General features: G+C 41.1%; 1 protein-coding gene and 1 non-coding gene across 4 annotated transcripts in view; one reads left to right on the forward strand and one right to left on the reverse strand.

Annotated features, from left to right (window-relative positions):
- Nucleotides 1-23,357, forward strand: part of MAML3 (mastermind like transcriptional coactivator 3) — a 391,239-nt gene that overhangs the window by 302,556 nt on the left and 65,326 nt on the right. The gene's annotated exons all lie outside the window — the stretch shown is intronic.
- On the reverse strand, nt 21,693-21,767 carry TRNAG-ACC (transfer RNA glycine (anticodon ACC)). Its single transcript has one exon. It is a non-coding gene; the product is annotated as a tRNA-Gly (tRNA).

The raw sequence follows: 23,357 nt of genomic DNA on the forward strand, positions 1-23,357 counted from the left end.
GAAGACCATCACAGTAAGTCTAAGGATGCTAAAGGACTACCTCATTCTTTCTAATTGAAATATAAGGTTAGCATGTGGGGACCACAATCAAATTCATATATATTCATTCACTGTATTCCATGTATATAACTATGTATCTTTAACCTCTCTCTCCATATAGGTTTGGGAATAGGAAAAGATAAACTTTGAGAGTGTGGAAGCTAGGTCTTTTTCCCATTTCAGTTTTCATATCAGGTAGAGGTAGAGTGTTTTTGTACGAGCTGATGTTAATGAGAAGGGAAAGACGCACAGGTAGTAGGCACTCAAAAATCTCTGTTAACTGGAGTTGGACTGACGTCGTGGAGTAGCAAGGGAAGCAGCAGCTCCACACTGGACCCCTCAAGGGGGAAGGGGAGAGCAGGGGGCCCTTGCATGAGAATCAGGACCTTGGTGACCCCCATCTGTTCCTCCTTCCCTCTCTCCCTCCCCCACCGCTGCCATGGCGACTTGTCTGGAATCACAGTAAGCCTCACACCCCAGAGAAAACAATACTCTGTCTGAACACTGGAAGTTGGCCTCTGAGGCTCTCGGTCTGCAGGCCCCATCCCCCACAATCAGGGGCTTCTTACAAAAGGCAGCTTTTTACCAGAGGGTCAGCGGCACTGCTGCTCATCGATTTGAGCCCATTTTATCCCTCAGCACCTTCCACTTGTTTGTTTTTGAACTGACACCACGGCCTCAATGCTGTTGGCCTCGCCATGGCAGAAAGTTACTGATGTGGCTGTCTGCATCCATCTGCATCCCCTCCGCTCAGCCCCACAGAGCATCGGGCCTCTTTCTTTCTGGTGTCTTCTTGCCATTGCCGTTGACTCACCAGGCTGGGGCTGTTTGAGCTCAACTGAATTAGTAACAATGCAATCAACATCTCTATTTTTATCTTCGCTCCCCCCACCCTCTCTCCCCTCCCGACTGACTCACCATTTCTAGGTCTCAGAGCTTGGCAGCCTTGAATTATATGGGGGCTAAGGTGAATATATGCACAGATGTGATATTTCTACCATTCGATACGACGAGTGGTTTCTTTTTTCTTCTAGTGACACAAGGGTTCACACGTTATAAGTGTTATTTATTATGTCATCCTTATTGTTGCTGTCTTACTGTGCAAGCTATTGTTTATCTCTTGAGATCTAGGATAAATTGCAGGCGAGGGAGGGAGCCCTGATCTAAAGCTCATCTTCAGCTTTGAACTGAAAGTTTTAACTTTACCCCAGTTGAATTCTGGAAGCCTGAGCTGGAATCCATAAAAACAGAATATGACCTGTGAAAAATAGTACTTGTAAAGATTGCACCATTGATGCCAAATACCTTTTCCTATCTAGGCTTCTGATAATTATTTTATCATTTGTTTATCATCATCACGTAATCTTATCATTTATAGAGATGATGTAAATTAAGAGCCTGGGTTTTTGGAGTCTGGATTTGAATTCCACTCTGCCACTTATTACCTGTAACCTTGGACTAGTTACTTGATTTCTTTGATTCTTAATTTTCCTTTCTATAAAATAGAGACTTTTTACCTCTCATACATACATCATAGTATGTATCTCATAGAATTATCTTGAGAATTAAATAAGCAGATGTTTATAAAGTACTTAAAACAATGTCTAGCACATAGTAAGTTCTCAATAAATGTTGGCTATTATTATTCCACAGGCCATAATTACCTCTTTTAAGAGCAAAGATTCAGTCCTCAAAAGAGTTTTCTTTCAACAAGCACAGTACACTTCAGGATTTTACCTTCCCTTACTTCTGAATTTACAAGCCACCCGTTTTATGGACACTTAGATAGACACCAAGTTACAGAACAGACCTCTTTGTCTTTCATCGAAAAGTCGAGCTTTCCCGCTTTCCAATCTGCCTTGCTTATATGGCCAGAATTTTTCATCTCATTTCATCAAAATTAGGTTTGGGTTCTCATGTGGTCTAAATCCAAGCGCACTTACTTCTTCTCCAAGTGATGATATTTTACAGATGGTGACTTTTCCTTAGCTTATCTGATGCTACCTCATTAGTCTCTAAACCCTAATGATACTCTTTCATTTCAATAACAGAGCCGTGGAAACTGCATAGAAATCTCTCTGTGGAAGTTCTCCCTTTGTCTTCCAGCACTTGGATCCTTCTCTGACTTCCAGCCCTGCCCCCTTGACTGGAGGCAGGAAGGAAGGCCAGCTGCTGGGCTCACATGGCAACAGTCCACGTGAGGGTCCAGTGGAGCGGCCAATGGAAGGTCATGGATCCAGCCCAGGTGCAGGTGGGATCCACAAAGTCCTCAGGAAACTCCCGGCAACTCTGAGAGCCCCCATATGATCACTCTGGCTGGCCAAGTCTAGGGTGGTTGTACTGCCCACCTTTCAGAGCTATACCAAAAATTATCTGAACCACAGTTCACCACCATGCGGTCATATCTACACAACAGCCACAAGTCAGGACTCAGAGAAGCTTAGGCACCAGCTTGTGGGCATTGAAATGTTCCCCTGGGACAGGAAACACCCTCAGGATGGCTTCCAAAGCCTGAGGGAATTAGACATATTCAGTATCCTTCATCCTGTGTAGGTGCTCAGTGGTAACTAGCCGGCTCTCTTGTTTTGTCACTGACTGCAGTGTCTATCACAGTAATATGGTTTCATACAGTTCTGTACAATTTATATGATGGAAAGTGGCAACCCTGCCTGCCCTACCCCTCTTCCCTTCCTGATGTCTGTTCCCCAAAGCTTTAACATATTCTAGCTGTTTCTGCTGGTATGAACCTCTGTATTTTTAAATAACGTGTTTCTCCAGTTATCTTTTGATTATCGTGTTTTAGATATTACCTGTTGATGCCTTACCATGGAAAATATGGATTTAGCTCACTTACCCCTTCTACCTCTCCAACATGCTTCATCTTCCTCTCTCTTTCCAATTATCCTTATATCCCAACTTCTGGTGAAATTGTGCGTGTGTGTGTGTATTATCACTCCCAGGTTGGATCCCTGTTCATGGATCCCAGGTCGTCTCAGGCTTGGCTTAGTCCTCATTTTAGTGCAATGTATCCTCTAATAACTGCCTAAGAACTCATGAATTTACATGAGAGGTAAATTTTTGAGGCCTGCATGTATGAAAATAGCTTTATTCTTCTCTCTTATCTGACTGGATATAGGATTCTAGGCTATAAATAACTCTCAGAAGGAGTTTTGAAGCACTGAATGCATTTTCTTCTGGCTTTCAAGGTTGTTGTCAAAATGGCCGTTGCCATTCTAATTCCCACCTTTTGGAAACATAGAATTTTTTTAAATTCCTGACTTTCTGAAATTTCACAGTGATGTACCCTATTGTGGCTTTCTTTGTATTCGTTGTTCAGGGAATTTTCTAGGCCCTTTCAATATGGAAACTTATGTCCTTTAGTTCTGGGAAATCTTCTTGTGTGATTTCACTGATAATTTCCTCCACTCTGTTTTCTCTTCTTCCTGAACTTCTTATTATTTGGATGTTGTACCTTCTGGACTGATCCTCTATTTTCTTATCTTTTTTCTTCATTTTCCATCTCTTTGACTTTTGTTTTACTTTTCAAAAGATTTCTTAACCTCACCTTCTTACTTTTAGTTTGATATTATTTCTCGACCATACTTTTAATTTATAAAAGCTTTGTTTTAACTTTCTAAATGTTTATGCCATCTTGTTCTTAATTCATAGGTTCAATACATTTTTTCCAAGAATATATTAATGATTTTTTAAGTGTCAACCTGTTGCCTTTACTGTCTCTATTTTCTCTTTTTCATTTGTTTATTTGGACTCGGGATTTTATGTTAGAGGCTGTCCTCCAATGTGAGGAGGTATTGCCTGTATATTCAGTGTTAAGAGGAAAGTATTAACAGTAACTGGGAGTCCTATGTTTATATGTCTTTCAAGTGGTGATGATTGGCCTGGAACCCAGCCATGGGACATCCAAGATCTGTTAGTCATTTCTCTTGGGCGGGTTAATTTCCCTTGAGAGGAGTCTGCTGATCTTCTGTCTAGGAGATACATGACTGACTGCCAGGGTTCCTGAAGCCAAGTGGAGGAAGGATTTGGAGTGGGGTAAAGTTGTCTCACCACTGACTTGTAGATTTCCATTTAATTTCCTTATTTCCAGTATAGCAACCCCCTTCAACTATGCTTTGTGTCCATGGGCCAGATCCCTCTGCTTCTACTTCTATAAAGAGGAAACCACCCACTCTTTCAGGCTGGAGAAGAAATAGTTGCCCGGCCATGCATAGGAGGAAAAGGATCTCAGAGTCTAATGCTTCTTATAAAGACTTTCAACCAACCACTTATACACCATCATCAAAAGTATCTAGTACCTCCAATTTCTGAGCTTTTAAAGATTCTTAATATACATTAGCTCCTTCTTAGCTTTCCCTTGTTGAAGTTTAGATTTTAGCTCTTTCTGTTCTCCTAAATTAGTTACCACTCATACATCTGCTTTCCAGTTTCCAAAATTATGTTGACATCTCATATCTCTGCTTTTGGCTCCTTTCCTATTCTCTCTATGTAGAATTTTGCTTTTTTAAATAAACAGTCTCTTTTTTGTCGTTTTTGTGGCGTGTAAGGAGGTAAGATAGAAAAGAAGTGGAGATAAACATGTATTCAATCTGCCATGCTTAACTGCAATTCCTGAGCGGACTCTTTGTTTCTAAGGGATACACTGTTTCTATATTCATCAAAATAAAACTGTCTGGGTTACTTGGCAGGTCCCTTGTCCTGGAATATGTCCACTTGGGGCTGCAATAGTGATGTGGGTCTGCATCAGAATACTCTTAAGAAATGCAGTGAAAGTAGGGGAGGTGGTAGAGTGCATGCTTAGCATATACAAGGTCCTCGGTTCAACCCCCAGTACCTCTTCTAAAAATAAGTAAATAAATAACTACCTCACCCCACCACACAGAAAAACCCTTAAAAAAAAAAAAAAAGAGAAAGAAAAAAATGCAGTGAGATCTAGAGCTATCCCAGGTAATGTAAGTCAGATTTCCCTGATTTATCAGTGAGTAATCTAAAATTCACAGAAGATTAGAGCCAACCAATTCCCTGGATTCTGGACCAAACCCAAATTGCAGAACAGTCTAAGAAATTAGAATTACTTAAGTTATGAGACTCCCATATGAACTGAAGAAATCCCACCATCCCCTTGTCCGGGGCTTTTCTAGCCTGTGGGCGCTCTGGAATCACAGGGTATCATCGTATGATAGTGTATCAGAGTGTATGACCGACATCCTTAGGGATATCCCATTTAGGTTCTCATTCTAGCTTTGCCCCTTAGTAGGGTGTCAGTTTGGATGACATCTGTCTGTGCAAGAAGCCCTAGGTTAATTTAAGAAGATGTTTCATTTTCCTCATGTACTGAGAAGCCAGAGGAAAGGAAATGCAACTGATTCGGGATGTCAGATATTTCCCACCTCAGTGGCTTTTGTCCTTGTACTTGTTATCTCAAGGTCACAAGGTGGTGTCTCCACCACCCGGCTGACACCTGCACTCCCAGGCTGAGGAAACAGAAGAAAGGGACAAGGAGAGGGGGCAGGGCCAACTGCAAATTCGCAGCATACTTTCCATGTACCTCATTGGCCAGAACCAGCTTACATATCCATCCCCAGCTGCAAGGGAGGCTGGGAAGTCCCCCCCTCAAATATAATAAGGATTTTAATGAACAAAGGAAAAGGAATATTAGCTAAGCAGCTCATAGTGTCTGCCACACTAGGTGTACATCCTTGAGCAATTTACTTAATCTCCCTTGGCATCTATAACCACATTTGTAAAGGTTATTTGTGAGAATAAAAATACCTACCTTACAGAGTTGCAGTGAGAAATAAAGGAGAAAATATTCAAAAGACACATAGCAGCACACGAGACACACAATACGCCCTCCATCCACGTTAGTTCCCTTCTCTGTGAGCCCCAGCATCAGTCAGATTTCTGAACTCACCACGCTGTCAGCATATGCTGTGAAGACCTATACAGATGTGTATTACTTGGTAAGACTTAAGTTGGTTTTGAGCATTACACAGCACCTGTTGGTAGAACATTTGGTGCAAATGAAATCTGGGGATCACAAGTCAAAAAGTGTATTTTTAGCAAAGACTGTCTGAATCTAAGACAGAACGCAAGACTATAAAGATGATTTTACAGTCCATGTCTTTTATTATAATCCTTAATCTTTCTTTATATCCCTTTCCTTTATAGCTCTCCTACCCATCAACCTCTTTTTACCACGTTCTTCCCTTGATCTCTTGAGAGGTTCCTTAATTTGTATTTACTATTATTTATCTACAAAGCTTTATTATGCAGTCATTGGACCATCACTGTATGTGTGTGTGTGTGTGTGTGTGTGTGTTTAAGTGTGTTTAATCGGCCCCAGTGACTGATTGCCCTGTGCTCCCTTCACCCAGCAAAGCTGTGTGATGACCTTATAAACCAGGTGGGGTCAAGGAGGTGGGGAGGCTAATGGGAGGGGAGGGCTGTGGCCAGCCAAGCCACAACCGAGGATTTATGAAAACTGCAGTAGTCTGTGAGAGTTTAGGTGTCAGAGGGCATGAACACATATGGCTTCTGTTTTTATGTCCATAGACTTGTCCTGCCTGTACATATGATGAGTGCTTCTCGCCCTGCCTTGTTTTACACCTTGTGCCCTGTCACACCCGGGCCCTGTCACCATGCTCCCCCTTGCAGAGGACAGGGACCAGGGTCACAATTAATAACCCAAATTAGAAGGGACCTTTCTTTTCCTCTCTCCAGCTAAACAACCCTGGAAACAGAGGGGAGAGGTTTGGTGCTGTGGATGCTTCTGTACAGTGAGAAAGGAAACAATAACCCATCCACCGTGAGCCAGACTGCCTCCTCAGATCAGCAGCTACAAACACATCCTCTCAAGATAAATGCAGAAGGGAGAGAAAGAAGCTTCTCCCGTTTAAAAATGTTTCCCTTCCCTTGAGGCCCTTTTCTAGCTGGTCTTCACCTCCATTGAGTTCTGGCTGTCTGCGGAGAAACCAAATGCCACAGTCCAAAGGAGAAGCTCTTTCACAGGGAAAACAAAAGGCAGCTGTCAGTTTAATCCCAAGCTCCCTGATAACATTCCAGCAGAGTTCCTTTTTCTGGAGATGAAATAAGAACCCTGGCAGGCCCTCTTGACTGGCCACATAAATCATTTGTAGTAATTGCTCTGAGAGAGGAGTGCCTCTCAGGCTCCGCAGTCAGAAAGGGGGGGACATCACACACCGACACTCTATTTCTCCCTCCCTCTCTCCCTCACACACACACACCAGCACATGACACACGCACACACACCCGCTGTGCCTCTCACTGGTCCCACACACACACACACATGCACGTGCACCCACATGCACGCCCCCTCTGCTCAGGAGTTGCTCACACCGGGGTGGGCTCAGCGATCCGTATTAGGAAAAAGAAAAAAACACGCACAGAATATAATGAATAGTCAGTTTTATGTTTCTTTCTCTTTGAGCTTGAGCCAATTTAAATTCTTCTGGAGTACAGTTGGGGAGGGGATCTCGGGAGGGTTGACAGGGAAGGTGGGAGGGAGAGAACACAAAGGTAAGAGGGGGAGGGTTAGGATCTGGCTTTGTTGGGCTTCTCCGTTGCTGTGTATTCTGTGATGTGTCACCTGTTTCCTCCTTTTTTGCCTTTTTTTCTGGTGAGAACTGAGATGTGGTCATAAAAATCCCCCACACTGTGATCTGGGAGCTGCTGCTGAGGCTTGGCAGTTCACTAAGGACCGAACTCTCAAAAGCCACAAAGCTATAATATCCCTTCCCCTCTGTGGCCAATAAAGATGGTGATAATCAAATAACAGGGCTTAGAAGTGGTGTGGTGCCTGCAGCGGTTGGCCACAGGCCGGTGATATACACCCTTCCCTTGTACCCTGATGTATGTTCATTGAAAATATTGAGGCCACCAGAGATGGGGGGGGGGTCTAGGCACACACAGCTGTTTGAAGAATGAATGGATGGATGAATAAGTACATGAATGGATAGACGGATGAATGAATGATGGATGAGTGGATTTCAGTGTTGTGTTATGAACACAGCTTGAAAAGCCAGGAAAATTGCAGTGCCTCTGTGACAGATGAACGCCTTGTCCCTCTGCACACACTGTAAGTTATAACTATCCTGGCATTGTGCCCCTGGACAGAGAAGAGGAAGTGAGGGAAGGGAAGAGCTGGATGTGAGTAGAGATCCGTACATCTCCCCATGTGGCCCCTCAGTCCTGACCATCCAGTAGCCTGAGCTGTGAACCAAAGCCCTCTACCCTCAACAGGAACATAGAATTTGCTAAGCTAGAATTCACAGTCTTGTGTTTTGTTTGATAAGAAAAATATCCAACTTGGAATGCATCATTCATGCCCAAAGCCCATTTCACCTTCATCAAGCTAATAATAAAATCAACCTATATGCGTTGGTCTTTCTCTTATCTCCTCCACCCTAGCCCTGAAAGTAATCAATCCCTCCTCTCCTGGCTACCAAACCAGTTGTCATAGATCAGCACACGTTTGTTCACAGGACCAAAGATGGCGCCTCTGCATGAGGAAACACGTACATACATTTCATGTTAAGATTTTCAGGACCAAGGCTTCTCAGGTATAGGTTAGTAAATTTTTGCTGTAATCTACAAGGCCCATTTAGGTTGGAGTTCTAAATTCAGTCACACACACACACACACACACACACACACACACAACTAATAATAATAGCTTCTACATATATGATAGTTTATGGTATGCAAAGCAGGTTCCATATAGGAAGTCTGGTTGGTTGCCATTTTTAAGCTGAAGAAACCAAAGCTGAGAGAGAGACAAGTGACTTATGTAGGGTCATAAGCAAACAAGTGGCAGAAACAGGTACAGAAGCTGGCTGATGAAACATCTAGTCTCATTTGCCATTGAGCATATATTGTCTCTCTAAATTATTGTGGCAAATTTTAGCAAATTATTGTTTGCATTATGTTTTAATACTAAAAGATGTTGATTTTAGAAACTTTTTCAAAATATCCACATGACATATTTTTTTAAATCATGCATAGTCGTACCATCCAAGATGATCTCTCCAACATCATTGGAAGCGATTCATTCTAGTCATTTCTATGCACATATGACTAATATAAGGCCTTGATATATTCAGCGTTAAGTCAGGCAGCATTTGGTTTTGTATCTTATTTTTTTCACTTATTTTATTGAGATTTTTTTCAGTGTCATTAAACATTATTTATAAGACATGATTTTTAATGCCTGCATAATTTCTCCTGCTATGACTATACCATAAATTATTTAAAATTTAATCTGTCTCCAACTGTTGAACATTTCATTTGTTTACCTTTTTTGTTTACGAACATCCTTGTAAACAAATCTTCAGTGGAATTTCTGATTATTTTTATAGTATAGATTCCTAGAAGAAGAATTGCTGGGTTGGAAGTTATTAACTACTTTTTAGGATATTGACATGTGTTATATAATTGGTTTTCAGGAAGATCTTATCAGTTTATACCAGCCATCTGAGTGAGCTCTCTCTCCATACTCTTTCCAGCTTTAAGAATTATGAATTTTAAAAATATTTTTGGCCATATAATAGTAAAAAATATATTTTGATACTTTAATTTGCATTTGTATGATCGTTAGTGACATTAAACATCTTTGCTAAATGGTACTTTTCATTCATAAACTGTCTTGTATTCATGCCTGTTCCTCATTTTTAGAATGAGATATTTCTTCTTTTTAAAAGCTTACATATTAAAATTTGCAATTTTTTGGTAACTATTTTAACCCAGCTTTTAATCTACCTCTTACTTTTTAAGGGTTTTTTTTACATGCAGTTTTAAAAATTTTATGTAATGAAAACTACTAACTTCTTCTTTTGTAACTCTAGTTATTTTATTCTCAGAAAGACTTAATGCCAAAATCATTAAATATTGACTTTTAAAGCATTTTTAGAGTTCACTTTTTAAGGTGAACTTTCCAGAAAATGTATTTTTGTGTACTTGTGAGGTCCAGATCTACCTTCAAATTTGTCTCCCAACCTTGTCTATTTAATAATCCTTCCTTTCCCCATATTTTTAACCTATAGAAAGTTCTTAAGGTCTCTTTGACTATCATTTCTCTTCCATTGGCCTATCAATTCTTACCTTAATAGCAGAATTCTCAGTTACTCTGGCTTTATCGTAGATTTTATTATCTCACATTGTTTGTCTTTAGCTGCTCTAGCTCTCCTCCCAGTTTGTTTTTTCAGATATCTATAAAAGTATTTCATTAAATTCATAAATTTATCCCTCTGGAATGTTGATTTGAATTACATTCAATCTATAGAGTAATTTGGGGAGAATTGACGTCTTCACAACAGTCTTTCCATTCAGGAATATGAAATTTATCTCCATTCATTCAAGTCTTCTTTTATGATTCTCTAATTTTCTTCATATAGTTCCTATTCATTTCTTATTAAGGTTATTCCTGGGTAACTCAAGTGTTTAATTATTTCTGTTTCTGAAATCACTGCAAAGTGGCATTTTTAAAAGGAGGGTCCTGATTAGCTCAATTGGGGTTAGACTATGAGAACACCCAACAGAACCTGACAAGCTAGAAGTCATTAGTAATTAAATAATTTCCATTGGAAAACTAATTGGATTAAATTAACCCATTTCAAGGTATTATTTCTCAGACAAGAACTGTCCAACTGCTATTCTTATATTATCATTCGTGACTATCCCTAATAATACACCACTCTTAGTCAATGAGTAAGTGAGAAATAAATGAACTTCATGCCTATAATAAATTCATTTTTAAACACATTGGTATTTGTCATTACTGAATGGCAATGTCCTAGACCCATTAATCCCTAAAGTCACACTTCTTCCTAAATCAAATCTCAGGCCTAACCTCAGGAAAACTTTTTATTTCCAAAAATATACTTTTTTTTAATTCTTATTTTTTATTGAAGTATAGTTGGTTTACAATGTTAGTTTCAGGTGTACAGCAAAGCGATTCAGTTATATATATACATACATATATATATATATTTTTTCAGTTCCTTTTCCATTACAGCTCATTACAAGAAATTGAATATAGTCCCCTGTGCTCTACAGTAGGTCCTTGTTGTTTATCTGTTTTATATACAGCAACATGTTTCTGTTAATCCCAAACTCCTAATCTATCCCTCCCCCATTCTTTCCCCGCTGGTAACCACAGTTTGTTTTCTATGTCTGTGAGTCTATTTCTGGTTTGTAAATAAAATTTGTATCTTATTTTTAGATTCTACATATGAGCAACATCATATGATACTTGTCTTTCTCTGTCTGACTTAATTCACTTAATATTCACTCTGGGTCCATCCATGTTGCTGCACATGGCATTATTTCATTCTTTTTTATGGCTAAGTAATATTCCATTGTGTGTGTGTGTGTATCACATCTTTTTTATCCATTCATCTGTCAATAGACAATTCGGTTATTTCCATGTCTTGGCTATTGTAAATAGTGCTGCTGTAAACATTGGGGTGCATATGTCTTTTCGAATTATAACAAAAATATACATTTCTCCAAAACAAAAGTGAACATGTTAGTGCAGCACACTTAAATTTACACACACAAATGAGACTATATGCATATATAAATTACTATGTAGAAAGAGGATGTATTACAGAATTTTAGAGCATAAACAGACCTTAAAAATCAACTAGCCAAAAGCCATCTAGTTTTACTGGGATCAGTGAATGCACTGAAATTGTTTATAAGACTGTGTGTGTGGGGGGTGTGTGTGTGTGTGCGTTTTGCTAAGAGGAGAGTCTATAGCTGAATTTCATGTGCTTGTCCACTCTCTAAAGCCCTAAAAACAGTTGAGAATGACTGGGCCACTCTAAGCCTCTCATTTGTCAGATGAGAAAGCAAAGGTATGAGGAGAAATACCTTTGGGCACACAGTTCTTCTGGGCCAGGGCCAAGGCAGGAAGTCGAGTCTCCCAGTCCCCAACTTTTTCTGTGACACCTTGCTGCACACTCTATATGGAGATTATGTTACATCCCTGCACACCTAGGGGGCCTGCATCACGTGAGCTGGGTGCAGTGCAACCCATGTGGCGTTTAGAGTCAAGGCCACAAATTGAGATTTGGCCCTGGACTCACCAGTTGGGTGACCCTGGGCAAGGTATTCAATGCTGGCCTCAGTTTTCTCTTCTGTGAAATTGTGAGGAATAAGAGCTACTCACAGAGTTTTGAGAGGACACAGGGAGATGATGATGCACATGCGTACCTGGGTACTTTACAACCTGCAAATTGCTGGGGAGTTGGAGCTTTCATCATGGCCCTGGGGGACCTGCAGTAGGGGAGGCACAGTGGAGACGTGTGGCAGCATTAGGTTCAGCTACCACCTTGTATACACCAGACATCTCCAGCCTCCACCAGAGCCAGCCTCCCTGTGCTAATTAGTCCTCTCCACTGGTTTGATAGCAAAACACGGTCATTAACTTACACATCTCCCAAACACCTGCTGACAAGCATTCTCTTTATGATGCTATACCTAGGAAAAAGAACATATAATTCTTAGAACTTCATAATAGGGGTTCTGTTTTTGTTTTGTTTTGCTTTATAAAAATTTTTTCCAAAAAGAAATGGTATGCTGTAACATTGGAAGGATTGTGATAAACTATGTTTTTTTTTTTAAAGAAGTCTTTTGAAACTTTTTTTTTTAAAACTATCTGGCAGTACTGCATTTTAAATTGGTCCAAAAACTTCATAGAGAGTTCACCAATTCATACTATTAAGCATCTTGGAAAAGCCACAAATCTAGGTATTTGAGAAGGAAATATTTATGAAGAGGAGTAGTTGTATATTCATTTAACACTACTTGCTATAGAGTACAATTAGACATTTCTGTTATTTAGGTAATAATACCTCACATTTGAAAAGTACTATTTAGTTTCCAAAGCACTTTTACAACATTATATTTAATGTAAAAATACGCATTTTATTTAATGCTCTCAACAGTCCTGTTAAGAAGGAATGGTTATCCTCATTTTTAAAATGAAGGAATGGAGGTTGACTGGCTGGAGACCCACACTTAGCATCAGCAGGGCTGGGACTTGACCCCACTCTTCGGACATCCATCCCTCTCTCAGAAGCTGCAGCGTCACTGGGAAGACTCTGGTCCTATAACAAATGATTATACTCAACTTGATTTTTTAAAAGAATATGATTTTTTGCAATTTGTATCATTCCAATATATTGAGTCAAAGGAAACATGGAGAATTACTCAGAGGATGAATGAACAAAAGGAAAAATAATAAGGCAAAGCCAAGGTAATGAAAAGAGGACAGGCATAGTAGAAGGCAAAAAGAAGTGAGTTGTTCATGGGAAAACAAACAGTGAACAAACTCAACAGCAACCTCAACAGAGAAAAGCAATAGGGAAGCAGGGAGAGAGAAATGAGCACAATGGCAGACAAACACCCAGCTGTCGCCAGGCACTCTGGGGAGACAGGCGCATTAGGGATGTATACAGTCAGTCGTCCCTCAGTATCCACAGGGGACTGGTTCCAGGACCCGCTGAATACCAAAATCCTCGATACTCAAGTCCCTTCTATAAAATGGCATAGTACCTTTGGCCCTCTGTATCTGGGGGCTCCAAATCCACCCAGAGATCCAAAGTTGGTTGAATCTGCAGATTTGGACCCCTTGGATACAGAGGGCCGACTATATGATCTTCCAGTAGGAGATTCTGGTCAGTTTACGAACGAACTAGCTCATTTCAAATGTCCCCCGTGATAGGATATCTTGAGGCTTATCTATCCTGCACTCTACGTACCCCATCCAGGACCAGCTGGATCCCAGTGGGCTGGAGAGTTTGAGCTCCCTTGCTCACTAGTACCTGGGATTGGAAAGTAGAGTGATGCTGATCTGAGCCCTAAGATTGAAACTTGTTGCTTAGCAAAAGAGAACCTTGGTGTTTAGAAATAACCAGACCACAATTCTCTGAACCACACACCCAGCGTCATCCTGAAAAGGGCAGTCTGTCTGTCCATCTGGCCCCTTTCTGCCCAGGTCACAAGGGCATCTGGGGAGCCTAGACCTGCTGTAACCTGCTCTGTACTTGGGAATTAACTCTGTACAAGACTGTACTCCTTCCTGTTTACTATCGTTTCTTCCTTTTGAACAACTTTCACACTTCAGTTCTTTGCTCTGCTCCTGGTAGTAAGCATCGTTGCTGTGAAATTTCCAAAGATGTGGACATGAACAGAGATGTGTATACATGCCCCCTGGTTCCTGCTCCCTTACACTCAGTCGTCCCTTGGATGCTGACCCAAGTCAAAAATCCATCCTCAATTTAACCATCTTCCCGCAGACAGATTTGTCATGGCCTTCCTTTCGGTGGAGAAAGTCCACTATTCCTGAGCCTGTGGTTTAAGCTCCTCCTCTGCCCCCTCCCCTGTCCCTACTCCCATCTCAGGGCTTCGGCACCCCAGCAGCAATGCAGCTGAACCCTGCCCTGGGGCAAATCACCTTATTTGGAGAGTAGGGTTGCCAGATTTAGAAAACAAACAAAAACAAGAAGCCTGGTTAAATTTGAATTTTAGATAAATAATAAACATTTTTAGTATATGTGTGTGTTAGTATAAGTTGTTTGTCTGAAATTCAGACTTAACTGAGTCCTATATTTTATCTGGCAGCTCCCCTCGGGAGAGCACTCAGTGCCCTTCCAGGAAGAGGTCTGGAGATGGTCAGAGCCCTGTGCTGCAGAGGGTCTTTGCCATGGAAACCGGCCTGTCCTGTGGTGGGCTCCTAGGTCCCTTAGAAGCTGGCCTGTTTCTAAGAACGAAGCAGATTCCACTTGATCTTTCAGGCCCAGACCCATCTGAGGCCCAGGGAGCACCAAACCAGATCCCTCAAAAGTCTTCCCACCTAGTTGCAGTTCTTTCCAAGTATCCAACTCTTTTTATTTTTCTCTCTGCCAGGATTTCCTGCAACTTTCCAAATAAGGCCCCAAAACATTGCAGATAATTCAAACAATTTGCCTACCCTGTCTCCTCAACAGGATTACTGGTTGCAAAATAAATGAAATCAGTGTTGTTTACAACTCATCATCCAAAATTATTACTCATTTTGGGCAAATGGCTGTTGGTAAAACTAGTCTGCCATATTTTGAATCATTCTTTTCCATTCCTTTCAAAAACTAAAGCTGACTTTGCATTTTCAAATGAAAACAAATCTTAAGCCTTTTGGATTCTTTCTGTTTTGTCCTTTGTGGGCTCGCACGCAGGCTTCTGTGCAACTCTCTCTGGGGACTGTGGGACTCTGTCTTTCACGGAAGAGGGCACAGGTGATCATTAAACAAAGCTAGGCGTAAAAATGCCCTTCTTCCAGTTCAACTTGCACCAGGAAGCATTTAAAAATATTTACTGTAGGTGGTACATGTAACATTAAAAAAAAGTACCTGCTGTTAAAGTCTGAAAGAAATAATAAGAAGAGCTACTCTTTTCCAAAATTAAAATAATCTTTGGCATAGATTTAATCCTATAATAATATATGCTCTTTAGTATGGTGGAAGAACAAATACAATCTTCCACAGTGCAGTTACGTTTTACACAAAGATTTACACTTTCTTCTTGATTTTATAAATATTTGGTCTCATATTCCCCTTTTCCTCCTATTTCCCTTACTTCTCCTGAAACTTGAAAGGGTAAATATTAAAGTGCATTTGCTTCTGTTTAAATATGAGTCACAGGGCTTACCAGGAGCCCTCCCCTCTGGAAAAATAGGTGTAAAGTCCTGCAGTTGAAATCAACTGTAGCCGCACTTGGTCCTCACTTGATGTGGCAGAGAACTGCTTGATGCAGAAGTCCAGTCTCAGTTTCTTTAGAACAGAAGACCTGGATCATTTCAACCTGGAGAAAAGAGGACTGAAGCTCCGTTCTGTCTTCCTTCCCTTCCCCTGCCCCAGTCTCATCCTGCTTCTAGTTTAAAAGCTTCATTTCCTATTTCCTTACATGAAGCTGATAATGTACCATCATATGAGGACAAAAAAGAGTTAAGTGCCTTCCTTGGATTTTCAAGTTTCCCTCCCACTGTCCAGGGTTTAAATTAACCAGCCATTTTTCCTCAATACACACACACACACACACACACACATGCACACTCTATCTGTGAACATTTGTCTAGTTATTTTCTGAGTTCAGTTGTTTTAACCTTGAAAGTAGAATAGCCACCTTTATCATTAGGAAATTTGTAGCATTAGGTGATGTCAGGGGAGTTTTCCTGGCAAAGATCACTTGAATGGTTGAGCCTAAACAAATAGAAAATAGTTATAACTCATGGAAGTGATTCCATTTGGAAGAAGGCGGTCATTTATGGATGTGTAGTACTTCACACACAAGATGGGCCCTACTCACCTACAAACATAAAGATCATGCTTTTGAATGTTCTCTCACCCAGGCTTGAAACCTGGGGGAGCAGGGGTTACAACAAGGCTGGATGGGCTCGGAATGCTCTCATTACCCCGGTACAGAGAAGAAAGCCCTGGAAAGAAACTCAGAACCTTACCCATAGTTGAGACTGCTTTAACTGCCTAAACTAATTACTCATAGAGCAAGAGATTCAGCTGTTTTTAATCTGCCCAGTTCAGATAAAGAGATAAACTTATTAGGTATTAAAAATTGTAACATTTAATGGGTGAAAGTCACAAACAGGCTACGTAGAGGATCAGGATTGAAAAAGAAATGCTTATAGATCCTACTTAAATTGAATAACTTTCCCTACTTTAAAAGTACGTTACCAAAAGTAGTTTTGTTATTTTCTTTAATTTTGGAGGTGAGGTCTGGACTCAGTTTAGAAATGGCCAGAATGTCAGACTCTGCAGGATTCCACTTTCTACACTCAGAGGAAGCAGTATTTTTGTGGTACTGGCCCAGATCCGTCTTACCTCAAAGACTATAAGTGATGTGACACTGTATTTGGGAGATTCCTGGGATAAAGAGCATCAGGAAGGCGCATCATGACCAGTGGTCAGTGGGCTCGACCGTAAAAAGCCACAGCAGGGAACAGCTATGGCCTTTATGGACTTTATCGTTTGGTTATTACACTTTACGATAAGTAAGATGTGGGCTACAAAAGGCAAGAAAATTCGGGGTTTTTTACTCATGTTTCATACCCTACATTCAATATTTCTGAGAGGTTTAAAGGAGACATTTTAAACTAACCCCTTTTAAAAATTCATTATAGTTTGAACTAATTTGTGAAAAGAGTAGCATTGTTATCTGCATTTTAAAGATAGATGTGGAGCCTCCTGGAGGTAGATAAGTACTTTCCATGTAGCAGAACTACGGAAAAGTCTAAAGCTTGGTCCCAGGTGTAGTTGGGCCCATGCCTTTCAATTCTAACAACTGCAGTACAGTTGTAACAGAAGCGGTTACTGAAGGTGATTAGCAAACCGGCTAACATTTTGTGCCCATCCCTGTAGAGTAATGTCCAACAACTCTGGATATTGAGCTGTGTGCAGAGTTTAGCTCTGTCTAGGGTTAGGGGTAGAATGTCAGCAATAACAGGCACTTTGAGAATCTTTGGATTCGGTTGGATTGAACCATATGAAGGTGCTAACATTCAACTTGTTTGAGCTACAGAAATGGCAGTTTCATATGACTCAATGCATACCACTCATTTTAAATTTTTGGCACCAAGTCACAAAAAGAATAGGTGAATTTTTTTGTATTTTATTAAGAAAAGTGTTAAACGAAACAAGTATTGAGGAACTCCTACAATGAACTCCTAGATACGTGCCACCCCAATTCAGTTATCAAGATGCTGTCACCCTTCCTTCACTGATCCTGCCACCCTTTTTTTGTGCTGAAATATCTTAAGTAAATTCTAAACCTCGGTCACTTTGCCCCTACGTTGTAAATATATATATATATATATATGTATATATGTGTATATATATAATCAATTCTAAAAGATGAATATTTTCTTATGTAACCACAATCTCATTATCACAGCTAAAATTATTAGTAATTGCTTAGTCTATACAAACATGGCCTTAAAAGTGTCTTTTATGGTTGGTTTCATGGTTGGCCATGATCCATAGTCCCCCTGTGGGATTTAGGTGTTACATCTTTAAGTCTCTTTGCGGGGCGGGGGTTGGTGGGGAGGGGGAAGCACATTTATTTCATTTATTCTTTTTTTCCCTCTTGCTGAAATGTTTTTAAAGCAAATTCTAACTACAGTTGAATTTGCTCTCTACTTCTCCACGTGGCCCCTGGCCAGCCAGCACTGCCCTCGCTGGGAGGATGCCCCTTTCCACCAAGGATGTGCTGTTTGGATTAAGTCTCTTTTTAAAAAATCTAGAACAGTACATCCCCTCGCCTCCTTTTTATTATATCCCCTCGACTTGTTGAAGAAACTAGATCAGTTGTCCAATGTTACATTCTAGGTTTATCTCTTCACTGCCACATGACGTTTTTTAGCTTAAAGAGAACCTAACCATGGCCTTTCACTCCGCTCTCCTGACCCCAAGACCAGTGCCTCACAACACATCCACAGCACGATCGTGCTGACACCGGCAGAACCCAGATGGCCAGGACCACCCCTCGACTGGACTCTGATTATAGATATCAGCATGTGTGTGTATGTATGTATGTCTATTGTGGTTTTATTACTTTAAAATAATGCTAACTTAAATTGAAGTAAACTATAAAACTGTGAAGTTTCACATGACATTATTTTCTTCAATTACAAGAACAAATTGAAAGCTGCAGTTTCAAGCAGTCTAGTCTGGAGCACCTGCACTGGGCCAGGCCCTTGGACATTACACTTTTAGGCATCACAATAAGCCTGTGAATCAGCAGCCTCACTTTACAGATGAGAAACTTGAATGTAAGGAAAATGAAGTAATCTGCCTAAGGCTCTCTGGATCCGAGTTCATCGCTCAGGTGTAAAACAGTATCTGCTAACCCAACTACCGAGCCTTTGTGCTAATCACCATTCATTCATTCATTCATTCTTGCTATGTCCCGGGCATTACACTTGGCTTTGGTGAATATCCTGCCTCTTTTGATCTGTGATCATTTTAAAGCATTATATATTGTAGCCTTTTTATAATTGCTACTGGTGAAGAACAGAGCTAGCCTCTGCCTTCTGGCTTCCTATTCTAATATTAAGTGTTTGCTACAGTTTCTGAAAGGGTGAGCTAAACCATGGCCTGGAAATCCATGTTGGCTTGTTCATGTTTTTTGTTTTTTTTTTAACACATTTGTGTAACTATATTTTCCATTATAATGGACCAATTCCTTTAGAGTTTGGAGCCACACAGAGCTCACACCCGCAGGAAACTCTGATAAGGTAGTAACTCCAGCCTGGAGGACTTCTAACTGCTGCTTGAAAGGCTTGGAAAGAGGGTAGCATCTCTTAAAATCCACGTAGGATCTTCGTACCAGCTGGGCTTCATTTCAGAATCTACTGCTGTCATTACAAAATAGCTGTTTTCTCTTTAATCTGTGTGCCACATTGCAGCAATTTTCATCAAAAATATATTAAGCCCCTGCTGTAAATTGGCCCCACATACCCTTGTCAGACACGTGAAGTGGAAAATATCTTCTTTTTTCAAAGTTTTTCCTCTCTCTAAAGCCCTTGCAGATACCAGCACTTCCTAAAGCCTCATGAGAGTCCATCATGTCTGTAAGCCAAGGATTATAACGCAAAATGAATCTGATTCAATGTCAGAGACTGATATTATCCTTTGTTTGTTAAAAAAAAAAAAAGAAGAAAATTACAGAAAAGGCATTGTAGAAGAAAAAATAAAGCCGCTCCATTTCCATGTCTGATGAACTAACTGTCTGCCCAATAGAAACTAGTTTCCAGCCTCAGAGAAGAGGTTTCCATGTGCTCCCTGACACCCTATCCAAACACGGGCGTCGTAGACACCCGGGCGGGAGAACACACAGTCTCGCTTAGACGAGGCAGGTAGGTGGGCGCGTGGAGTGGGCGTGTCTGCCTGCATGAAGGAGAGAATCTGCCTTTCTGCACGCTGAGAAGCGTGGGAACACACAGTGGACTGCTCTCTCCTAGAGTAACTCAGGATTCCCCAGAAGTGTTTTCCATCCCGACAGCAGCACTACCGCGTGTTGTAAGTGGCGGCGTCAGCTTGAAACCTCATCCATGAGGGTCTGCTTAAAAGACCCAGCCTACAGCCTTCAAGACACTGCACCTCTGTGGTGGGGAGGTTTGTCAGCCTGATGCCCAGAAGCGCTATCTGTGTTATGGAGAAAAGAACAGAGTCCTTTCCTTCCTAGAAACCGTGACTTGGAATCTTTCTTCCACTTTTTTGGTTTCTTGTAAAAGCGAATACGTGAACTGTGGTGCCTTAACCATTCCCCAGAAGCACCTAGCACAAAATAGCTTTGACAATTCAACAGGAACTTGTCCCCGATTTTTAAGCCATTCTGATTTCACCCTTAAACTCACTAAAATGCATTCAAAAACATTTCATGTATAATATGCATGACGCACAAAGCATGACCCATTCAATTGAATTCAAATTTAGTTGACACCCTTATATTTTTTGTTTTTAAAAGACAACAGACACAAGTCTACATTTTAAGGAGCAGCCAAAGTTACTTGCTTTCCTTTTCAGTAAAATGTCTGTGAAATTCAGCATTATACTAGGGTGGTTGTTGGCTTAGTATTTTTTTATTACTATTATTAATGCAATTTCAAGTTAGTCTTCCAGGCTTCCCTGAATTTCAGGATGGATTATTGACATATGTGACAGGTACGATGCAAATCTTTCATCGCTTCCCCTGTGCTGTCTCACCTAACTTTGTGCGCCTGCCCTTTCTGAGCCCTGGGGAAGCAGCAATATAACTTCTGTCTCAAGTCACTTTCTAAGAGAGATAACTATATTGGGGAGGCAGAATGATTATCCTGGAAAACTTCAGCTATTTGGGAGTTTCTCCGTGTCATTGCCATGAATTCTTACCTTCTTTCAGAAAACAAGCCTTCAGGGCAGGCAGCGTCTTGGCACCTGACCCCAGTCTATTCAGCAGTGTGAAGACAGGGATAATCTTGGCTCCACTGAGGAGCAAAGGCTGTTGCAGTGCCAGCAGTGAGAGGAGAAGACAGATGTGCTCCTCCAGCATAGGACACAGATGTGCCCTCCCACCTCGAGCTACATTTTTGCCACAAAACTGGGAGCAGGAGAAGGTAGCATTTTTCCCATGGGAAGTCACTTGGAAAACTGGAAGACAGCTTTTCAGACCAAGTGGAAGCCCAAATTAGGAAGCCATCTCAGTAAGTCATAGGGGTTCATGTTACAGAGCCAAGGAATTGCTAAGCTGAAGATGGAAGTGGTGGAGTAGACATACAGGCAGGGCCAGGAACAGAGCAAGGCGAGTAAGGCACCCAGGTGTTCAGTCACGGGCAGCTCGAGTGTGAAGACACTGGCCACCCCATTGGTTGTTTGGGTTGATGCTGCTGATCCAGCCAGCTGACTCGGTGACTGGCCTCCCTCCTAACCATTCTGCATGCGACCCTCCTGGTACTGCACACCAAGTCAGAGACGAGGACAGCCGTCCCACGTACAGCATCATTCTTTGGCCAAAGACAGGTGATGACTTAGTCTATGATCTGTCATTTTAAGGAAACACAGCATTCTGGTTAATCTTTTTTTTAATGGAAGTACTGGGGATTGAACCCAGGACCTCGTGCATGGTAAACACACGCTCTGCCGCTGAGCTATATACCCTCCCTCCACAAAGATCAAGCTGTTCTGGTTAATCTTAATGGAATAACTAGAATACTGAACACTGGGGGAAAAATACTTTACATTAAAATGAAGTAAGTACAATGTAATCTCTATTTGATAATGATTTACATGTTACTTCAGGATCAGAACAAAGCCGGGGGTCATAGGCACAAACATCAGTTACCCAGGTAGGACTGTTCCTGGGGTACATGAGGACTTTCTGACAAGGAGGTCTGGCTAATGTTAAAAGATGAGTAGCCAAGATGTGCAGTGCAATTTGTTTTTTCTTTTTCCTTCAAATTAGGAAAGAAATGTATTCTCAGCACACAGCTGTAGTACTGTTGTTCTAGGGTTGTGCCCCACCAGGAGACACTCTAGGTGGAACCTGCAGACATCTTCCTGTAGATGCTTGCTAATAGCACATGAATAACCTATGCGAGAATGTGTATAATACCCTCTGCGGTTGAAGAGCACATTTCTGGACTCAGATCGTGTCTAAGCTAGGTTCTTTGGTAGAAAGCAGTAGAAACCAACTCAGGTGAACTGAAGGCCCAAAAAAGTATCGGAAAGCTAGCTGTAAGGTAGCGCACAGATTCCAGAATGCTGGAGAACCATGGAAAAGCATGAGAATAAGGGCAACTCTGGGGCTCTTTTAACAGGAAGTGGTATTTAGGCTTTTAGGATGCCACCACCAGAATGAGTCAACTCCAGCTGTTTTGGTTTTTTTTTTTTTTAAATGGAGGTACTGGGGACCCAGGACCTCAAGCACGCTCTCTACCACTGAGCTATACCCACCCCCACCAACTCCAAGTGTTTTCCATCCTTGCATCCATCTGCTTGAGACTCAAAGACCAGGGAGAGAGTGTCTGCTTGGCCAGTGGATCATATGCAGACAGACACCTTGGAGACAGGTGTACTGGGCACCTTAACCTGACAGTTCCACCAAGTTGGTGGAACTCTGGCTCTGCAAGAGGTAATTAGGGTACCAGTACCAAAAAGGAGGTTACAGAAACTAACATCAATAAATGTCCTCTACCGAGATGTCCCACAGCCACTCTGAGTCTTCGGGTTCATGCATCTGATGTGAGCAGGTGGGGTTAGTGCTTTTTCCATGCATCTATAACTCTTAAGTTTAGGCCACATGAGTTGGGGGAGGAGGGGTAGCCCAGAGAATATAATTTAATAGGTTGCTCTTATATGAATAAATAGATATCCTTTCTTTGGAGAAGTAAGGATGGATTCTACCAGGGAGGTAATGCCACTCCTCCTTATTAGCATTCTTAAAGAAAATAGTTCTATCAGAGGAACAATTCCACCATTCAAAGAAATGTTAATAGTGTTAGTAGCTTCTAAAAATCTTGTAACAAACAAAAAGACAGGCTTTTGGCATAGTCTGGCACTGAGTACGTTGCATTAATCTTTAGTCTTCTTGCTATCTGGGTGACTTATATATACAAAGTGCGTGACATTTTTAATGCTTTATATCTGAAAATACAATCCAGAACAGAAAAGCTTGTGTAATCTTGGTTAATTCACTTAAACTCTGTGCAGTTGTGAGATAGTATTATTGTAGAATGTTGTAATTCATAGTAT

This window comes from Camelus bactrianus, chromosome 2 (assembly GCF_048773025.1).
Source record: "Camelus bactrianus isolate YW-2024 breed Bactrian camel chromosome 2, ASM4877302v1, whole genome shotgun sequence".
Classification (NCBI taxonomy): domain Eukaryota; kingdom Metazoa; phylum Chordata; class Mammalia; order Artiodactyla; family Camelidae; genus Camelus; species Camelus bactrianus.